This window comes from Brienomyrus brachyistius, chromosome 12 (genome assembly GCF_023856365.1).
Source record: "Brienomyrus brachyistius isolate T26 chromosome 12, BBRACH_0.4, whole genome shotgun sequence".
Classification (NCBI taxonomy): domain Eukaryota; kingdom Metazoa; phylum Chordata; class Actinopteri; order Osteoglossiformes; family Mormyridae; genus Brienomyrus; species Brienomyrus brachyistius.
Window position 1 is genome coordinate 17,492,099 of NC_064544.1, and position 12,638 is coordinate 17,504,736.

Sequence of the window (12,638 nt, forward strand, 5' to 3'; positions counted from 1 at the left end):
TCTGTTTGCATACTGATAAAATTGCCTAATGATGCATTTCTCAGAACATATCCCAGTTATCCAAGACTGTACCTAAATACACAGAGAATGCACAGGAATCCTACACAGAAAGGAAAAGTGTGAATTTGGATTTGACTGTTTTCCAAGTCTGGAAATGTCTGCTATGTATTTGAGACAAAAAAAAAGTCTGAATTTATTTAATGTTTTTGATGAAATCACAGAGGTGAGCTGGTTAACCTGTACAGAGAACTGGGGGTGTGTCTGTGGGGGGGCTTGTTTGATAATCTCCATAAAGAAGTATTGCTGTAGGCTACCTTGCAATTTGCAACAGTCACAAAGGGGTAATGCAAACTATGAGTGAAATACTTTGATGTTTCGAACATGGGTAAGTTGTTCGCCACATGGTGGCCAGAAGCACTATCCTCTACTTGTAACCAGTGGAGCATCCTGGCAAGATGGGCAGTTTCTCAAGGTGACGCCTATCCAGGGGCACCAGCTTAGCAAACCGCCTGTGCGCATGATGTGGAAGTATGGAATACTTAAAATGGAAAGTGCATAGGAACCCTGAATCTATTTGTCTGTATTTCCCGGACGCATGTTTTTTAGGCCAGTCTGCCACTGTCTCAGATGCTTTACTTGATAAGAAAATAACACACTCACTATTTCACAGATTTTTTTTTTTTTTTGCAGACTTGTTCAAACTTTGCTGGGGCGTTATATGACGGGTGGACTGAATCTGCATTTTCAGTTTTCACTCAAAACTGAAGCAACACTACTTAGTGACGGCAAAGAGAAGGGTGGAAACTGGGACAAAATGACCTTCAGAGAGCCCATGGGTGTCACCAGTGGTTATGGATGCCTTAGATGGGGGAGTAAGTCGTGTTTTGCGTTGACGTCAGGCAACTTAATGCTCTTATAAAAATGACTGTTACCCCCCTCCCCCAGTTAGATGAGTGCCTGGTTATGATAGCTGGCTCATCCTAGTTCTCCTCAGTGGATCAGAGGAGTGGGTACTGGAAGCCCCCCCGTCACCAGAGGCAAGATGAAAAACTACTTTTTGTATCAGAATGGACCTAAGCCAATATATGGTCATGGCTTTTGGTCTTTGCAACGCTCCTGCCGTTTTTGTGCATCTGATGGGGAGAGTGCTAGTGAGTGCCTAATTCCTAGATGATGTCCTCGTTCATGGGGGCTCTCTCTAAAGGCCAGTCTACTTGCTATGCCAGATGCTGGGGAGGGTAGGAGTGACAGGACTGAAATTATACCCAGTGCGGTTTCCTGTTATTGGAGCTCACATTCTTGGGTCATCAGAGTGACTGAAGGCTTTGGGATTGTGGAGGACAAGTGGCCCAGTCCCGTGGTTCTGAGATAACTGAAAAGCTTTCTGGGCCTTACTTCTTAGTATAGGAAGTTCATAAGGGAGTTTGTGCACATTGTAGCTCATTGCAGAAGGGCCAAGATTCAGCTGTTCACAGGACTGCCACATTGCTTTCTGCACCCTCCAAAAGACTCTCACCCAAACACAAATCCTTCTACCTTCTGCCCACCAATTACCTTTTCTGCTAGACAGTGATGCAATTGGCGAGGGGGGGTGGGGGGCGGGGGGAAGTCCTCTCCCAGGAGTGGCTAGAAGGGGAGAGAGCTGTGGCTGCTGTCAATCAAGGAGCCAAAAGTTCAGGTGACATGGTGGCTTGAGTAATTCTAGTCCTATGAGTTCACTGTGATCCATCGTGCAGGAGAACAAACAAGTAATGCAGACTCGCGTTCATGGGACTGAGGAAAAGGAGTTTGGGGAAACGGGTGAAGAAATACGTGAGGAGCAGGCATGTTAGTTGGCGAAGCTGGGATTTCTGGGATGTAAGGGTGCCAGGTAGGGAAACCCAACAGGAAGCAGACCCCTTGAGTACAACCATCAATAGAGAAATATTAGGTGTACAGGCTGGCTTTTGCAAGGGAGGAGGTACTAGGGACCAGATCACCAACCTCAGATGGCTCATGGAGAAGCCACAAGAATATCAGAAAGATCTCTACATGTGTTTCATGGATTACACTAAGGCCTTCGACTCTATTGAACACAAAAAGCTGTGGACCTACCTCCTAGAAATGAGAGTGCCTGCTCATCTTGTCCAGATCATCAGATCGCTTTATGTGGACCAGGAAGCCACAGGCGAGAACTGCATATGATGATACAGAGTGGCTCAAGATGGAAAGGGACAAGACAAGGCTGCATTCTATCACCATTACTCTTCAATCTGTATGCAGAAGCAGTCATAAGAAAATCAGTTCCAGAAGAGTGGAAAATTGGTGGCAAGAATATCAACAATCTTAGATAGACTGACGACACCACACTGCTGGCCAAAGCAGAGAACATCTGGAACAACTCCAGGACTTAATATCCCACTAAAATGAGGACACAACACTTGGAATGAAGAGATGATTAGCCCTGGGATGGAATGCAATGGTGGTATGAATATCATCTGGAAAAGATATCAGCACTGCAACTAAAACCTGCCTAGTCAGTGTGATCATTTTCCCCCAAAGCAACCTATTGCTGCGAGACTTCCTGGCTCAAGAACACAGACAGAATTAAGATAGACACCTTCACATATCTGTCATGCAGACTGTCATGCGTCCTGTGGACAGCAAGAACGACCAATAAAGGAGTCCTACAGCGCATTTAGCCAAAGACCTCGTTGGAAGTGAAGATCACAAGGCATAAATTATCCTATTTTGGCCATTTCATGTGCAGAAAATCACTTGAGAAGGTACTCATGGTGTGAATGGTCAGTGGAAGCAGGAGAAAAGGTCACCCAAGAACTCATTAGCCAGATACCATAAAATCTGATGCCAGCATGACTATGGGCGAACTCAAAGAAGCAAGGATCAATAGAACTATGTTGAACTATGTTGAATGATCCATAGAATGACTGAGATTCTACCTCGATTGAACAGATAATTGCTGCTGTTATAATTGTCACTTTGCTCAAAGGGAAGTTTGGGTTTACGGCCCAAAAAAGGAAGAGGCGCAGATGCCCTAAGATGGACAGCCACTGGGTTGGTCCATGTCTGGTCTTGAAAAGAGTTAGTAATTTACTTGGTCCAATCACCCCCACTTCATGGTGTTTCGCTGAGACTGAATGGCTCCTTACAGGGGGGGCTCAGTTAGACGCCCAAGTTTGAAAGATGAGTCTGCACCCTTCCTTCCCATGATGTCTACTCAACTGGAAACTGCCTGTGAGTCTCTCTGGAGCACATAGTAGGAGCAAGAACACCTCAATGCCAAAAGGGGCGAGGATGAGGAATTAGTGGGGTGAGGGTGGGGGGGGGGGGGAGTGTAGGCTCTCCCAGTGGTTGTGCTCCAAAAGATATTGTGGGAGTATGGTATAAGGAGTAACATGTTCTCTCTACAAATAAGCACAAAAAAATAAATGTGGTAGAAATTTAATGGATTGCAAGACCTAGATTTAGTATTTCGGCTGAAACTCGACTGTACACGATGTACCCAAATAAAAATTTGTCCGTATCGCCTCCAGGCTCCCGGGCTCTGTCTGTGCCATTAATGTACCTGTTATAAGTCTTAGTGTCATGGAAAATATACAAACAAAAAATAAATAGAATATAAACATGAATAAATAGAATATAAATTTACAATAAATATGAATAATTTAAATGACATGTTAATACATGAGCATTACGACATGCACAAAAAATTACAGGCGACCTTCAAATTGGTAATGAAAGGTTCTGCGAGTTGGTATGTAAGTGGAATGTGCAATAAATGAATGTGTAGTTTTGGTCTATGTCATACGTAGGACTTCAGGTGCATTCAGGTAATACATTTATTGGCTTTCACACTTCCAGCTGAATCATGTAGTACTTCTAGAAATTGTACAGGTTGTTGAGTATGTGAGGAGTACAGATTACATGGCTGGAGCAAGTCGTGGGGCTGTTGTTCTGACTGCACATCCCCCCCCCCCCCCCCCCCCCAGTTATATTATTGATTTTTTCATTGTACATTTCTCTTGTTGTGTTTAACCACCAGGTAAATGCTGTTCTGTAAATTGAATTATTTAAATAAAAACCCGGAATCACCAACCTTAACCATTCAATAGTCTTTAATCGGTTACATGCATATAAAGCAATTTAAGTGCAGTTCAAATATAACTTTTTTTAATGAAAAACTGAAAGATAATACAGTATGCAATGCACTGAACTATATATGATTTGGGAGATGACAGTATATAATGTTACAGGAGAACTGCAGTAAAGCTGAAATGTAATAAAATTCATTCTTCATGTTTTGCCAGGCAGGCAAAAAGCATTACTGATAGGGGGGGCGATCCAACTCCTTCTGTATCTTCTGAACCCAATCTTCTCTGGGATTGACACACACTTCACTGCCGCTCGTGGTGTAAAATCTATTTTAAAAAAATGACATTGATCTACTTGTTACTTTCCTTCTCCATGTGTACATTTTCCTGGATTAAAAAAGTTCTGTTGTAGACATTTTGCACAGAACGAACTTTACATCACAAGTTCAAAACAATACATGAGAAGAATAAATATTTACATAATTCCAGGTTTACTGCAGTCCCCTCTGGTCTCTGCATATCCAGTTATAATGTCCTTCTTCAGTTTTCCAGGTAAGTATGTAAAACAGCACTCCTCTGGTCCATTGCCATCTGGAGAGATATGAAGAACAGAAAATGTATGTACAGGCTACATACAACATATATACAACCACTCTGCATATATATATGTGAAAAATGCACACCAAAGAATGTGTCAGAACTGTATTCATGTCTCACAATTGGGTCCATAATAATAATGAATCATTTAAATCTAAGATACTGTCAAAGTCCTGATAAAAGCTGTGAGATGCTGCAGACTTACGTTGAGCCAGAGTGGAGGACAGCAGCACTGTCATCAGGAGGCAGAAGGCAGAGATCTGATGGGAGTTCATGATTCCACTGGACGTTTCTGATGATCAGTGCCGTTTCTTCAGCTAAATTGTGACCAGCAGAGCCAAACCACGTCCTTTTAGAGGGGTTGGGTGTCTAGGTGGAGGAGGTGGGGTGAAAGAAAGATGAAAGATAATGTAGAAACAATTTACCAATGAAAGATGGACAGGTTCACACAATTCGCTATTTCGAACTCTCAATTTTTTATTTAAATGTAACATTTCATAAGAATGTCAAATATCAAAGAGGTGATATTCCGCTGCATTCAGGGAAATGACTAGTTTTCCTCGGTATCGACATGTCTTTAATCAGTTGCATGCATATAAAGCAATTTAAGTGCAGTTTAACTGAAAATAATACAGTATAAAATGCAGTAAAAGTATATGTGATTCGGGAGATGACAGGAAATAATTTTACAGGAGAACTGAAGTGAAGCTGAAATGTAAATTTCAGAAGGTCGAATTTAAAGAAAGTTGGGACCACTGGTAGAGACAATGAGAGGTTGAATAAGTGCGTTACCAGTTTTATGCCAGTTACTGAAAATGGGTAAATATTTACAGTTATCAATTACTTCATTCAAAAGTAATTCAATTACTTTACCCATTACTGCATATAAAAGTAATTAGCTACAAAGTAAAGTAACCTTTGCGTTACTTCAGTTCTCGTTAATGCATTCATATATACATTATTTGAGAGTAGCTGTTGTGAGACAATACAACTGTCAAATTATATCTATCATGTACCTAATGTCACCCACTCGTTCTGCCACCGTAAGGACATTTGATCATAAACATGAAATTCTCAGCATTTCTCCATTTTTATTTTCATTCAAGACGAAAAGTAACAAGTAATGAGTTCATTTAAGTTTCAGTACTTTTAATTGTGTTATTCAATGTGAAAAGGTGATTAGCTACATTACTCCTTACCACCAAAAGTAGTGGAATTAAAGTAATGCTTTACTACCATTGTGGGGTTAAGACACCTACCAGAACATCAGCACAGGCCTTGGGTACATGTACAGAAGGTCAATTCAGCCCAACTGGCATTGACCCTGTGCAGGATGGGTCTCACTTCACTGGTGTGGAGGACAAGTGCCTGCAAACTGTCAGATGGTGAGGTTCTGGTGGCAGGTTCACTGCGAGCAAAGTTGTTTTTTGCACTTTTTGCATTTGTCCGGCACTGCAGTGTCCCTTTGGATGAGGGTTGAGAGCTGTTGCATTTGTAATGATGACAGAACAAGTGTCTCTCTGGAGCACATAGTAGGAGCAAGAACATCTCAATGCCAAAAGGGGCGAGGATGAGGAATTTGTGGGGGGCGGGGTGTAGGATCTCCCAGTGGTTGTGCTCCAAAAGATATTGTGGGAGTATGGTGAAAGGAGTAACACGTTCTCTCTAGGGTGAGGGATACTAGCCAGGTGACCGAGAGGAGTTTGCATGAGGGTGAGTGCAGCGGGACAAGGGACGACAATAAGGTGTTAGCTGAGTTTCCCAAAGCAGTGTTCAGTATGGCCATGGCCTACAATGGCTGTTAATAAAACCATCATTGTACCTAATTATGCCTCTGATCTCTTTGGCTGAGTCGAAATCATTACAGTACATTACAGTGGCTGGTGAAATCTGCCCTGTGTATAAACTATAAATAAGAACCTTCATGTTTTTGTTCATTGTTTTTATGGTGCACAAAGAACATGTCAGTGTAATCATGCCATTAAGTATTTTGGGAAATGTGTGGATTAGATTTTTCACCGTCCTGTATATTTCACAATAACCCCGTACTGAAAAAGATAACGCTGTGTTGGATTGTGGGATACAAATCGTCTCGTACTTTACCTGATGTATAAATATGTAAATGGTAACTAAATGACCAGAAAGTGTAGTTTTTGTCCATTAAAATGTACAGAAGATTACCAATACCAAATTGAGAGCACAAAAAAAGTAAATGTGGTGGAAATTTTAGGGATTGCAAGACCTAGATTTAGCATTTCGGCTGAAACTCGACTGTACACGATGTACCCAAAAAAAAATTTGTCCGTATCGCCTCCAGGCTCCCGGGCTCTGTCTGTGCCATTAATGTACCTGTTATAAGTCTTAGTGTCATGGAAAATATACAAACAAAAAATAAATAGAATATAAACATGAATAAATAGAATATAAATTTACAATAAATATGAATAATTTAAATGACATGTTAATACATGGGCATTACGACATGCACAAAGAATTACAGGCGACCTTCAAATTGGTGATGATAGATTCTGCGAGTTGGTATGTAAGTGGAATGTGCAATAAATGAATGTGTAGTTTTGGTCTATGTCATACGTAGGACTTCAGGTGCATTCAGGTAATACATTTATTGGCTTTCACACTTCCAGCTGAATCATGTAGTACTTCTAGAAATTGTACAGGTTGTTGAGTATGTGAGGAGTACAGATTACATGGCTGGAGCAAGTCGTGGGGCTGTTGTTCTGACTGCACATCCCCCCCCCCCCCCCCCAGTTATATTATTGATTTTTCATTGTACGTTTCTCTCGTTGTGTTTAACCACCAGGTAAATGCTGTTCTGTAAATTGAATTATTTAAATAAAAACCCTGAGTCTTTAATCGGGTACATGCATATAAAGCAATTTAAGTACAGTTCAAATGTAACTTTTTTAATGAAAAACTGAAAGATAATACAGTATGCAATGCACTGAACTATATATGATTTGGGAGATGACAGTATATAATGTTACAGGAGAACTGCAGTGAAGCTGAAATGTAATAAAATTCATTCTTCATGTTTTGCCAGGCAGGCAAAAAGCATTACTGATAGGGGGGGCGATCCAACTCCTTCTGTATCTTCTGAACCCAATCTTCTCTGGGATTGACACACACTTCACTGCCGCTCGTGGTGTAAAATCTATTTTAAAAAAATGACATGGATCTACTTGTTACTTTCCTTCTCCATGTGTACATTTTCCTGGATTAAAAACGTTCTGTTGTAGACATTTTGCACAGAACGAACTTTACATCACAAGTTCAAAACAATACATGAGAAGAATAAATATTTACATAATTCCAGGTTTACTGCAGTCCCCTCTGGTCTCTGCATATCCAGTTATAATGTCCTTCTTCAGTTTTCCAGGTAAGTATGTAAAACAGCACTCCTCTGGTCCATTGCCATCTGGAGAGATATGAAGAACAGAAAATGTATGTACAGGTTACATACAACATATATACAGCCACTCTGCATACATATGTGAAAAATGCACACCAAAGAATGTGTCAGAACTGTATTCATGTCTGACAATTGGGTCCATAATCTTAATGAATCATTTAAATCTAAGATACTGACAAAGTCCTGATAAAAGCTGTGAGATGCTGCAGACTTACGTTGAGCCAGAGTGGAGGACAGCAGCACTGTCATCAGGAGGCAGAAGGCAGAGATCTGATGGGACTTCATGATTCCACTGGACGTTTCTGATGATCAGTGCCGTTTCTTCAGCTAAATTGTGACCAGCAGAGCCAAACCACGTCCTTTTAGAGGGGTTGGGTGTCTGTAGGTGGAGGAGGTGGGGTGAAAGAAAGATGAAAGATAATGTAGAAACAATTTACCGATGCAAGATGGACAGGTTCACACAATTCGCTATTTCGAACTTCATTTCATAAGAATGTCAAATATCAAAGAGGTGATATTCCGCTGCATTCAGGGAAATGACTAGTTTTCCTCGGTATCGACATGTCTTTAATCAGTTTCATGCATATAAAGCAATTTAAGTGCAGTTTAACTGAAAATAATACAGTATAAAATGCAGTAAAAGTATATGTGATTCGGGAGATGACAGGAAATAATTTTACAGGAGAACTGAAGTGAAGCTGAAATGTAAATTTCAGAAGGTCGAATTTAAAGAAAGTTGGGACCACTGGTAGAGACAATGAGAGGTTGAATAAGTGCGTTACCAGTTTTATACCAGTTACTGAAAATTGGTAAATATTTACAGTTATCAATTACTTCATTCAATAGTAATTAAATTACTTTACCCATTACTGCATATAAAAGTAATTATCTACAAAGGAAAGTAACCTTTGCGTTACTTCAGTTCTCGTTAATGCATTCATATACACATTATTTGAGAGTAGCTGTTGTGAAACAATACAACTGTCAAATTTTATCTATCGTACCTAATGTCACCCATTCATTCTGCCACCGTAAGGACATTTGATCATAAACATGAAATTGTTTGTAAATTGTAAATGTGTTATTTAATGTGAAAAGGTGATTAGCTACATTACTCCTTACCACCAAAAGTAGTGGAATTAAAGTAATGCTTTACTACCATTGTGGGGTTAAGACACCTACCAGAACATCAGCACAGGCCTTGTGTACATGTACAGAAGGTCCATTCAGCCCAACTGGCATTGACCCTGTGCAGGATGGGTCTCACTTCACTGATGTGGAGGACAAGTGCCTGCAAACTGTCAGATGGTGAGGTTCTGGTGGCAGGTTCACTGCGAGCAAAGTTGTTTTTTGCACTTTTTTCATTTGTCCGGCACTGCAGTGTCCCTTTGGATGAGGGTAGAGAGCTGTTGCATTTATTTATTTACAATGATGACAGAACAAGTGTACATTGGGCCCTGGGGCAAAAATGGACAATGGTCCCCCTCGCCCCCCCCGCTTTCCAAATTCACACCTACGGCCTGCCTACAGCCAGTGCAGATGATGAAAGTTAAGTAACTCCAAATATCAGACCCATCATACACTGCAGTAATCAGCAAATTCCACAAAAATGCCTTTTTGTGTTAAATATGCACCTTAACAACAGGGTTTGATTACAAAACATTATAAACTATTACATTTCAAAAATGTTTTAAGCACTGTACGAAATATTTTTTTTGTGTTATATCTGGCATCTCTGTAGGCTTGTACTGTATGTTGCCAAATCTGAAGGCTGCATCCCATGTAGAGTGATCCCAGACATCACTATTAAACCATGTGTTTTTCTTATTGTAAAATTGGCACAGCGGGAGTTCATACAGGTTCTGACAGTAAAAGTGTACATTCAGGCTGATGTCTATTCAGTTTGCAGTCGGGAAAGAACATTGCTTGGATCGACATTCAATGGCTACCTCCCAGCTGAAGCAAGACTCCCCTGCCTTAAAGATAACTACAGCCATAACCTCTGTCCCACACGTCATACATTACACTGCTTAAAAATGTTACTGTGGACCCCCAAGGGAGGGTCTATAGTATAGTATACCTATAGTATAGCTCAATGATTACTCAATAAGTACGGTGCAATCTGATGTCACAATGATTTCTGCTCTTTGCAAAGTATTCTACAGTATTCTGTGCCTTTGGGCAAGTGATTGTAAAACTATCTACAAAATTGCTAAAGCAATTAATATTTAATACTAATTATATTTAATCATATATTCTGACACTAGACAGAAAGGACAGCTATGTCAGAATGGTGTTCATTGACTTTACCTCAGCACAATCATCCTGCAGAAGCTATGAAATGTACAGCAGATTAATCTTGCTGCATCACTGGCTGTTATAACGGTGCCCAGTACATGGCATGACTTATATAGACACCTGGGCTTTTGAAGAAGGGCTGGATTCTCCCCTTGCTGGTTGCTCTCAATCTCCTGTCCAATAGCATAGCTCACAGCCTTGAGGCAAATGGCTGACTCATCAGAGTCAAGTCCGGGCGACAGGCGAACCGGCATAACTAATCGCCTGCTAGTCGCTTAGAGTCGCCACCTAGGGTTCATGTTATTGAGACTGTGTCTGTTTCCACCACTTATTGTATAACCGTGGAGGTGTATTCCGCTGTAGTGTATGTCACAATTTAATAAAAGTTAAACCAAATTCTTTATTATATAATAGGTATAATCAAAGGCTTTTGAGTGCAAGATCACTGGCTCCTAAGGCTTTTCTTATAAATGAAAACATTACTTATGTAGCACACCTCCGCCTAGCGCAATGAGCCAAGCCCCCTGTAGCCCAGGATACGGGAGGGAGGGGGAATACCTGCTATGGATGGAATGGCCACCGTATGCGTATCTACTTTTCTAAGGTATAATTCTCAACCTGGTGCAGCCTAGCAGAGATCCTGGGTAGATCAATGAATGCCACACTGATACATTCTGCGCATAAACTCCAACATGAAACAAAAAACATCTCACCCATAGGAGAAGAACACATTTAAAACCCCACACACATGCAGGTGCATTGGGCATAATATGAACGTCAGCCCGCAATATTAACACCCACAACCTTCCCACTTTTCCCTGTAACATTACGACGCATTTGTATAGGGCGCTACACTTAGAAATGTAGAGTACAGATATTTTATGTGTTCCACTGAAATAAAAGCAGCTGATTAAGAGAAAGACCTTGGTGTGTATGTTAATGCTTCCATGTCCCACTCTCACCAGTGTGGGGAAGCAATAAAAAAGACCAATGGGAGGTTTGGTTACATCTCTAGGTGTTTGAAATTTAAGTGAAGGGAGGTGATGCTACGATTATATAATTCCTTGGTTAGACCCCATCTGGAATATTGTGTGTAGGGTTGGTCACCATACCTTAATTAAAAAGGGCATTGCTGCCTTGGAAAAGGTGCAACGCAGGGCTATAAGAATGATTCCTGGTCTTAGAGGAATGTCTTATCAGGAGAGGTTAGCTGAGCTGAATCTGTTCAGCCTCGAGCAAAGGAGACTAAGGGGGGAAATGATCCAGGTATATAAGATTCTAACAGGCCGGGATGCTGTTCAGCCAAATGGCTACTTCAATATCAGTTTAAATACTAGAACTCGTGGCCATGGATGGAAATTAGTGGAAGAACATTTTAAAATGAATTTGAGAAAACACTTCTCTACACAGCGTATAGTTAGAGTATGGAATAGTCTTCCTGTTAGTGTAGTGCAAGCTAAAACCCTGGGTTCGATTAAATCAGAGCTAGATAAGATTTTAACATCTCTGAGTTATTAGTTAAGTTCTCCCCAAATGAGCTTGATGGCCCAAATGGCCTCCTCTCGTTTGTAAATTTCTTATGTTCTTATGTTTTAGTCTTGGTACTTTATGCCTTACTGAGACCTGGCTTAAACCCGATGAAATCATGGCACTAAAGCTACGTACACATTGGCATGCTGAAGTGACTCAAATCGGATTTTTTTGCCTTAATATGACACAGATGTGATGTTTTCAGGGCTGTGTGGACACGCAAATATGATCTTTTCAAATCAGATTCGTGTCACTTTTGTATGTGGTACTAAATCGGACACGTATCCGAATCGCGGCCATGCGACCTGAATGTGAACGCTCAGATCGGAATTCATGTGGCTTTTTGCTTATACGCCTGCGCTGACATCATCAGCCTGCACCGGCAGGCTCGTACCCACACATCTCTTGGTGCAGCGGTTCCAGCAATAACTGCGAAAACAGAAAAAGCTAGACGCCTGACATTTTTTCTCCTTTTCCACCTGCTCATGTACGGCTGATTCACTGTTTGTCGTCCTCCAGAGCAAAGTGTGATACATGCGTCAGCTACTAACGCCTCCATTTTTAATGCCACGAGTCATCCCACAGATATGACGTTTTTTTATTGTTGGTGACGCAGATGACCAGTGTAAAAACGTATCAATGTGTGCATGCGCGACGTTTCGGACGACCGATACATTCACATTACAGTCAGA

General features: G+C 41.0%; 1 long non-coding RNA gene across 3 annotated transcripts; it reads right to left on the reverse strand.

The window, feature by feature from the left end:
* Nucleotides 1-4,097: 4,097 nt before the first annotated feature.
* On the reverse strand, nt 4,098-8,490 carry LOC125705110 (uncharacterized). 3 transcript variants are annotated; one of them, XR_007381419.1, is made up of 3 exons: nt 8,334-8,490; nt 8,013-8,124; nt 4,098-4,418 (listed from the first exon to the last, which is right to left on the reverse strand). It is a non-coding gene; the product is annotated as an uncharacterized LOC125705110 (long non-coding RNA). The 3 variants fall into 3 exon arrangements; XR_007381418.1 differs by lacking the exon at nt 8,013-8,124 and adding an exon at nt 4,571-4,682 and having other exon boundaries at nt 8,334-8,489; XR_007381417.1 differs by lacking the exon at nt 4,098-4,418 and adding an exon at nt 7,597-7,860.
* Nucleotides 8,491-12,638: the final 4,148 nt, after the last annotated feature.